Source organism: Phoxinus phoxinus (assembly GCF_949152265.1).
Source record: "Phoxinus phoxinus genome assembly, chromosome: 16".
Taxonomy (NCBI): Eukaryota; Metazoa; Chordata; class Actinopteri; order Cypriniformes; family Leuciscidae; genus Phoxinus; species Phoxinus phoxinus.
The window spans coordinates 10,301,117-10,310,086 of NC_136891.1; the positions used below are offsets into that span (position 1 = coordinate 10,301,117).

The following is an 8,970-nucleotide window of genomic DNA, read 5'->3' on the forward strand; positions in this document are numbered from 1 at the left end:
TTGATATTTATAAATCATATTCCGGGGGCTGGATGTATTTTAGGGTTTGTGATGCCACTAACCCGGGAGGAATGCCGTTCAGTCCCTCTCAGCGTTTGTCGTAGTCCTTAAAGCAATCTTGTTAAATGAAAATCTTCCATGGTTGACCTTGAGTGTTGTAACTTTGCAGAATGTACTCTAGAATGATTCAAGTTATGTTATCACATTAACAATTTCAAAAATTAGCAATAAATTCTGTTCCTTCTCATCTGATTAAATTCCTAAAAATCTGACCAAGATTCTCAGATCACTCCCCCCCTATTATCCAACCTAACGAAGCACCTCTATCTAAAGCCTGGTTCAGGGCTCATTTAGTTGCTGTCCTCAAAAGCTGCAGCCTATCTCCCTCCCAGTATACCGGACATTCCTTCAGGATCGGGGCAGCCACTACAGCAGCCGAACGCGGCATCTCTACTGCAGCCATCAAGATCCTAGGCAGATGGTCTTCCTCCGCATTCGAGTCATATATAAAACCTGATTCAAGAATCATCCTCGAAGCTCAGCAAGCTCTCCAGTAAATGGTCCAGGTAAATCCCTATGCAACTACTGGTGGTGGTGTCAAAAAAAAAACCTGTGTGGCCCTGCGGTCTTGTCTCTGTGGTCTAGCAGACCGTGTTTGTCTCTGTGGTCTAACAGACCGTGTGGCCCTGCGGCCTTGTCTCTGTGGTCTAGCAGACCGTGTTCGTTTCTGTGGTCTAACAGACCGTGTGGCCCTGCGGCCTTGTCTCTGTGGTCTAAAAGGCCGTGTGGCCCGGCGGCCTTGTCTCTGTGGTCTAGCAGACCGTGTTTGTCTCTGTGGTCTAACAGACCGTGTGGCCCTGCGGCCTTGTCTCTGTGGTCTAGCAGACCGTGTTCGTTTCTGTGGTCTAACAGACCGTGTGGCCCTGCGGCCTTGTCTTTGTGGTCTTAAAGGCCGTGTGGCCCGGCGGCCTTGTCTCTATGGTCAAGCAGACCATGTTTGTCTTTGTGGTCTAACAGACCATGTGGCCCTGCGGCCTTGTCTCTGTGGTCTAAAAGGCCGTGTGGCCCGGCGGCCTTGTCTCTGTGGTCTTAAAGGCTGTGTGGCCCGGCGGCCTTGTCTCTGTGGTCTAACAGACCGTGTATGTCTCCGTGGTCTAACAGACCGTGTATGTTTCTGTGGTCTAAAAGGCCGTGTATGTCTCTGTGGTCTAAAAGGCCGTGTGGCCCGGTGGCCTTGTCTCTGTGGTCTTAAAGGCTGTGTGGCCCTGCGGCCTTGTCTCTGTGGTCTAGCAGACCGTGTTTGTCTCCGTGGTCTAACAGACCACGTGGCCCTGTGGCCCTGTCTCTGTGGTCTTAAAGGCCGTGTGGCCCTGCGGTCTTGTCTCTGTGGTCTTAAAGGCCGTGTGGCCCTGCGGCCCTGTCTCTGTGGTCTTAAAGGCCATGTGGCCCTGCGGCCCTGTCTCTGTGGTCTTAAAGGCCGTGTGGCCCTGCGGCCCTGTCTCTGTGGTCTTAAAGGCCGTGTGGCCCTGCGGCCTTGTCTCTGTGGTCTTAAAGGCCGTGTGGCCCTGCGGCCTTGTCTCTGTGGTCTAACAGACCGTGTGGCCCTGCGGCCTCGTCTTTGTGGTATAGCAGACCGTGTCTGTCTCCGTGGTCTAACAGACCGTGTGGCCCTGCGGCCTTGTCTCTGTGGTCTTAAAGGCCGTGTGGCCCTACGGTCTTGTCTCTGTGGTCTAGCAGACCATGTTTGTCTTTGTGGTCTAACAGACCGTGTGGCCCTGCGGCCTTGTCTCTGTGGTCTAAAAGGCTGTGTGGCCCTGCGGCCTCGTCTCTGTGGTCTATCAGACCGTGTGGCCCTGCGGCCTTGTCTCTGTGGTCTAGCAGACAGTGTTTGTCTCTGTGGTCTAACAGACCGTGTTCGTCCCTGTGGTCTAAAAGGCCGTGCGGCCCTGCGGCCTTGTCTATTACACTCTACTAATTATATCTCCAGGTTCGGTTTTAATCACGAAATGGCCTTCTATAGCTTCCAGCCATATGGCGTTCCATGTTCACACTTACCATGTTAACTCTTGTTCTTCTACTTTCTAGGAACTCCAGGACACAAGAATGGTGGGTCAACTTTAATTACCGTTTTGGGGGGTAGGCTCCGTCCTGGTGGAAGCATTATTCCACCTAATTTCTGGGGGTCGGCTGCGCCCCTGCCTTGATTTTCAGGCAGGATATGCAGAGTCCGGACCCTCAGATTGCGAGCTACGGACGGGGCCTACGCCAAAGAACTTTATTGCTTGCTGGGTTGTTAATAAATGGATAATTGTCACTATATTTACTCTCCCGAGTCTTTCTGGTAGAAATGGATGCTTTAGCATAAAGTTCTGCCGGGAAGACTTAATTGTTACGTCACTTTACCTTTATCTATCTATCCAATCACATTCCAATACTCGTGGTATAAAAGATTGGTCACTTACTCTTGTCTGAGTTCGCAGATGCTGACGCGCCAATTCACCACCATCCTCCCCTCCACCTCCAAGTGGAATCCTTCCCTCCATCCTCCCCACCACCACCAGGATGGTCCCTTCCATACCTCACAGGGGGTCGGCTGCGCCCCTGCCTTGATCTTCAGGCAGGATATGCAGAGTCCGGACCCTCAGATTGCGAGCTACGGACGGGGCCTACGCCAAAGAACTTTATTGCTTGCTGGGTTGTTAATAAATGGATAATTGTCACTATATTTACTCTCCCGAGTCTTTCTGGTAGAACTATGGTTACAGACGTAACCTGAGATGTTTTCACAAATGATTATTATAGCATTTCCTATATCTTATAGATATATAAGATATAAATACAGGTGAAACTCGAAAAATATGAATATCGTGCAAAAGTTTATTTTGCAAAAAGTGTTTATTTCTCATTTCTTAAAGGACAAGTTCGGTATTTTACACTTAAAACCCTGTCAGATCGTTTCTGATGATATAGAACGGTTAAGTTTAAAATTTGGACAGATGCTGCTGTCCCGAGTTTTAGGAAGGAATGTTCCAGTGCACATAGACAACCATTGTGGGGGTGGGGGGGAAAGCGAAATAAACCTAAAATTCTCGGGACAGGAGCATGTGTCCAAATTTTAATCTTAACCGTTCTATTTCATCAGATACGATCTGTAAACAGGGCTTTAAGTGTAAAATACCGAACTTGTCCTTTAACTTAAAATGTGAGACTAATATATTATATAGACTCATTATATGCAAAGTGAGATATTTCAAGCCTTTTTGTGTTATAATTTTGTTGATTATGGCTTACAGCTTATGAAAACTCCAAAAGGTTTTCTCACTTTGAAATATCTCACTTTGCATGTAATGAGTCTATGTAATTTTTTCCACATTTTAAGTTGAATTACTGAAATTAATGAACTTTTACACGATATTCACATTTTTCGAGTTTCAACCTGTAGTCTTCACTGAGCTTTCAGGAATCGGATGAATCATGGGCAATTAATCTTAAATCCTTCCTTTCACAAATAAGTATTTTGAACAAAAGCTGTTAGGTGTGGTCATACAATTATGTAATGACAGTAACTGTTTGCTTTTTGATTAAATGTTTCACTTGATGTGAAATGTCACAGTACTTATAATACATTCCATTTATAATATGCCTATAGTTCATCAAGAAATTGTATTATTTACCTGATATCATGTAGCCCACATTGTTTATGTTATGATATCTCTCTTCTCTGGCCACACAAGAGAAAATGGCAATAATATGGCATGGAATCAAACTTGTCAAGCAGGTGATCCACACAGTCACATTCTTGTGGTGATAACATGTCTACACAAAGAGGCATTAATTTTTGTTGGTGCATAATTTGGCAAGGAAACAAAATCTCAGACACTTGGAAACAAGCTCAGTATCACTTCATGGTTGTTTCCAGAGGTAAGGTAGGAGCGATAAATCAGTATGTTTATTCTATTAAATGTGTATGCTGTAGACGTCCTTTTTTTTTTCAGATTTACGAATTTCAATTGTATAGTAAAATTCCATCAATTTGAATTGAAGAATCCTTTCATATTATGAATTCAGAATTTTGAATGAGTAAAAAAACAGTAGAGTAGACAAGTAGAAAAATAAATAGAGTTTTGTATGAATCTTAATGGAAAGGAATCCCAGATAGCATGTCAACGCTTATTGCATTGAATTAACGTTACAACGTGATGTTCCTTTAGTATCACTTTTGCACCCTCAGTTAATGGTGAAGCAATGAGAGATTTCAACCAAATATCAACAGTAATAGTATTTATTCAACATTACAAAGTGATATTTTATCAACATCACTTTTGCACCCTCAGTTAATGTTGAAATAATGTTGAGCTTTCAACCAAAAATCAATGGTAATAGTATTGATTCGACATTACAAAGTGATATTTTATCAACATCACTTTTGCACCCTCAGTTAATGTTGAAACTATGTTGAACAAAAAATCTATTGTAATGCTATTGAATCAACATTACACTGATTGATTCTACATCACCGATGCTGAATCAATATTGAAATTAACAAAAATAATCAATGGTAATATTGTTGAATCAACGTTACACAATGATGTTGAATATACATCACTGCTGTTGAATTAACACTGACAATGTGTTGTTGATTCTAAATACATTTTGTTGAAACACTGAAAATACAACTGCAAGGGAATGTCAAACAATGTTGCCATCTGATGTACCAAGTTAATGTTGAAACAACATTAATATTTCAACTTGTTGCGTCAACAAATTCCTGACCATTTCAAAATTTGGCGAAAACCCTTTTAAAATACAAATGACACCTTTCCAGCAGATGAGTCAGTTCATTTTATTCAAACAATCAATGACAAAAATGTATTAAAAGATAATTTCTTTAAAAAGAAAGGGGGAGAAATAGGACAAAAGTATTTCAACCTTTAAAAGTTAAATTGGCTTCAGAAGTCTGATGTCATAACTACAGGTGGTCCAACGGTTCAGGTTTTTAAAAATATGTCTTAGCTTAAGCACTGCTACTTGGGCGGAGTGATAACCGCAGCACCTGAGACACGCTCTGAACGAACTCTCTGCTCCTCACCATGGCACGTCTCAGGTGCTGCGGTTATCACTTCGCCTTCAGAGAATATAGTTCCCAGTATTTATACGGTTAAAATATGTCTGTGTCTCGTGAGACTTTGTTTTTTGTACACTCTGTGACTATACAAATCACAACATGTAAATAGGAAAATGTTTGTGTTATTTTGTCACTTATTTGGATTAGTATGCTAGCTGCAACCATTTACATCCAGTCTTTGTGCTAAGCTAGGCTAGCGGTGGGTGCGTCAAACAGACTTATAGAACGCACGGAGATGAGAAAGGTATGTATGGACTTATCTAACTCTGGGGGATAAGTTGAATAGGCTAAAGTCCCAAAAAGTCGGAGTGTTCCTTTAAGGATAAATAATTGATGACATAATTTTCATTTCGGGCTGAACGTACTCGGTTACCTAACGTAACCTCGGTTCTATCTAGAAGAGGGAACGAGTACTGCGTAATGTAAAATTACGCACCGGGTAAAGTCTCTTTGCTCGAGATATTGAAGCCAAAATGTATCCTTCAATTTATATATATTGTCAACACAGTGCAGCAGCAGGCAGACCTAGAGCGGGCTGTCTTGCGCTCTCATTGGCTGCCCCGCGGCAACTGCAGCAGCCTATCACTGAGCCGGGCGTGACGTCGCGCCCTCACGCGTCAAAGCCCGCCAATATGGGCGTGGCTTAGCGTATAAAAGGACGGCTCAGGCTGCTTACTACTGGTTTTCATCGCCTGAAGCTAAATGAGCCCGGGGCGCGACACGGCAGGGAACGCAGTACTCATTCCCTCTTCTAGAGAGTAACCAGGCCGAACGGTAGGACAGTGAATTGATATACCTGACCGTCGAAGGCGAATCTCAAGAATGGCCTGTGACGGGGTATGATCTGGATCTGAAAGTACGCGTCTTTCAGATCGAGAGAAATAAACCAGTCCCTCGGGCGAATTTGCGCGAGGATTTGTCTGGTCGTAAGCATTTTGTCTTTTCATGAGAGCTCTGTTCAAATGTCTCAGATCTAGTATAGGTCTGAGCGCTCCGTCCTTCTTGGGCACGAGAAATTACGTGCTATAAAAGCCTGACTCGCTCATAGAAGGATGTATCGGCTCTATTGCCCCCTTGCACAACAGTTTTGCTATTTCTGCGCGGTGTGCTAGGTGTGCTACTTCTGTAGGTGTGCTACTTCTGGGTTCACGCTCGTCACGGTCCGGGCTCGAAAGTGCGGGGGACGGCGAGCGAACTGCAGCGCATAGCCCTGTTTTACAGCGTTCAGCACCCATTCTGACACGCCCGGGATCGCTTCCCATGCTTTCGCACGCATAGCTAGGGGCTAATGGTCTCCGTGTTCTGACCGCCGCACTGCGCGGGTTCGAGAAACTGAAATGGAGATATCAGCGCGGCGCGCGCGCCCTTGTTGTGTGAATAGTGCTGCTCGCTGGCGACAGCAGCCGGCTGTTTCACATTCAATGACTCGGTCGCTTGGGACAGAGAACAGTTTGTGGCGCCAACAGCGGGGCGCGTGAGCGATATTGGGGCAACAGTGTTTATCAGTAAGTGTGAGCGCTCGCGAGCAGTCATAGAGCTTACGTTTAAAACACGGCCGGTGAGCTTTAATGGTTTCGCCCCCTGGGATAACTGTGTAGCAGAGCGGGCAGTGTGTAGGTGTGGGCACTGGGACGTGGGCACAATTCCTACATTTATCACTCGAGCGGTACGTGCCCGCTTTATGCGAGTGGGCTCTGTGACAGATAGAGACACTGGAGGGGACGTGTGTAGCAAGGTTGGATGTTATGGGAAGGAGGCGGGAACCGGCGGACATTTCAACAACTTTAATCAATAAATAAACAAATACAAAATGAAAGTATAAGAAACAGAAACAAAACACAACATAAAATCAGACCTGTTCCTCTCTCGATCTTCACTGTCGTCGCTCCTCCTTTTATGCTTCCGCTCCTCCGTGAGAGATACGAGACGCTGCCGCGCCGCTCTCACGTCCCTCGACCTCGTCCTGCTCGCCACAACGTGCTTGTGTGTAGTGGTGAACACATTGGAGTGGGCACATTGTCTACACTTATAACACAATCGGCGTGAGCCGTATGAACAGACATTACACTCTTTTTGAGATTTATCTGGGTCGCCGTGAAAATGGCGTTTGTGTGCAGGCGAGCGGGTCGCGTGACTGGCTCATTGGCTGCTAAATACACTGCTGTAGTAGCCTTTTCTAAGGGGACTGTCAGAGCGGGTAGCTTTGATGGCGGTCCAGCCGCGGCGGGACTCGCGCATCTTTTCCTCTCTGCGAGTGCTAGGAGGATTTTGCGGGCTCGGGCTTCAGCGTGATCTTTGGCCAAGGTCCCCGGGGGGGGGGGGAGGCGGTCTGTGACAGCTGTTCGAGCGCGATCCGTCGCGCTGCGCAGATCCGTGACGACCTCCTGGACCGGGCCTTTCTCGTCCATACGTCGGAGGAGTTCTGCCTGGAGAATCTGGAGGACAGCCATAGAGTGCAGGGCGGAAGCAGCCTGTCCAGCCGCGGCGAAGGCTTTAGGTCCTGCAGGCTTTAGACGGGAGGGCAGACTTTGAGCGCCATTTTGCTGATGGTGGGCAAAGGTGCACTGCGACCGCCTCTTTCACTGGGGGAATCCGGCTGTAACCTTTTTCGACGGCTCCGTCCACGTGGGAGAGAGTCGAAGAAGCAGGAGAGCGGAGTATCGCGGAGAATGGAGCGTTCCATGATTTAGAGAGCTCGGCGTGGAGCTCTGGCAGGAAGGGTGCTGACGTAGAGGCGGGCGCTAGGCGGCGGCTAGGTAGAAAGCACCCGTCGAGCCTGTTGGGCACGGGCGCCTCTGGCGGAGACCATTCGAGGCCTAGTTGGTCGACGGCCATGGTGAGGAGGCGGATAAGTTCGGCGTCCACATTAGACCGGGCCCGGCCAGATTCCTGTGTCGAAGAGGAGGCAGAGCGGAGGGATCCGGACCACTCTTCACTGTCCGACGCCAGGAGAGAACAGCTGTCGTCAATGGCGTCTTCCCCCGCCCCCGCCCCGGTAGTGACGGCAGTGAGGGCCGAAGCCGGCATCTGCGCGTCGGGAAGGGTGGTGGTGAAGGGGAACGCGAAGCTCGAGGGGAAGGTTCCGGTGAGCGTTCGCGTGTGACGAGCTCCGGGAGTCTCTGGGCACGGCGCTTCTTCTTCCGCGGGCCACTGGAGAGAGGCGGAGCGACAGCTTCGCCGTCAAACATGGCAAGTCGAGCCCGCAGGGTCGACATTGCTAGTTCTTCGCAGTGAATGCAGCCACACGAAGAGAGAGTGAGGGCTGCATGTTCACGGCCCAGGCAGAGAGCGCAGATCACGTGGCGGTCTCCGTCGCTGAGCGCGGCTCGGCATGAACCGCAGGAAAACCGAGGCATTTTGCAACAAACGCCTCGCTCTTTTAGCACATGAGTCGCGGCGGAGAGCTTACGGAGAGTTTGCTTTTTAAAAGGATACTTTCTGTTGCTGGATAGTGTAGCTGGCACGGACGGCTGAAGGTTGCGAAGACGGCCGGCTTCCTCAGGCGCTGTCCTAAGCTGACTGGTCGCTGAATTCAACGGCGGCGGCTTCTCGTCCAGCGATGCGTAGAGCTTCGCTGAAGAGATGAAAATCAGTAGAATCCTTCCTTTTATACGCTAAGCCATGGCCATATTGGCGGGCTTTGACGCGTGAGGGCGCCAATTAGCGTGCAAGACAGCTCGCTCTAGGTCTGCCTGCTGCTGCACTGCGTTGACAATATATACAAATTTAAGGATACATTTTGGCTTCAATATCTCGAGCAAAGAGACTTTACCCGGTGCGTAATTTTACATTACGCAGTACGAGAGAACCTCTCGTAAGAGAACTATCCCTTTGAAGCTGCAGAT

General features: G+C 47.8%; 1 long non-coding RNA gene across 1 annotated transcript; it reads left to right on the forward strand.

Annotated features, from left to right (window-relative positions):
- Window positions 1–317: 317 nt before the first annotated feature.
- LOC306983630 lies at window positions 318–2,725 on the forward strand. The gene is made up of 3 exons (XR_013794408.1): window positions 318–566; window positions 2,086–2,106; window positions 2,481–2,725. It is a non-coding gene; the product is annotated as an uncharacterized lncRNA (long non-coding RNA).
- Window positions 2,726–8,970: the final 6,245 nt, after the last annotated feature.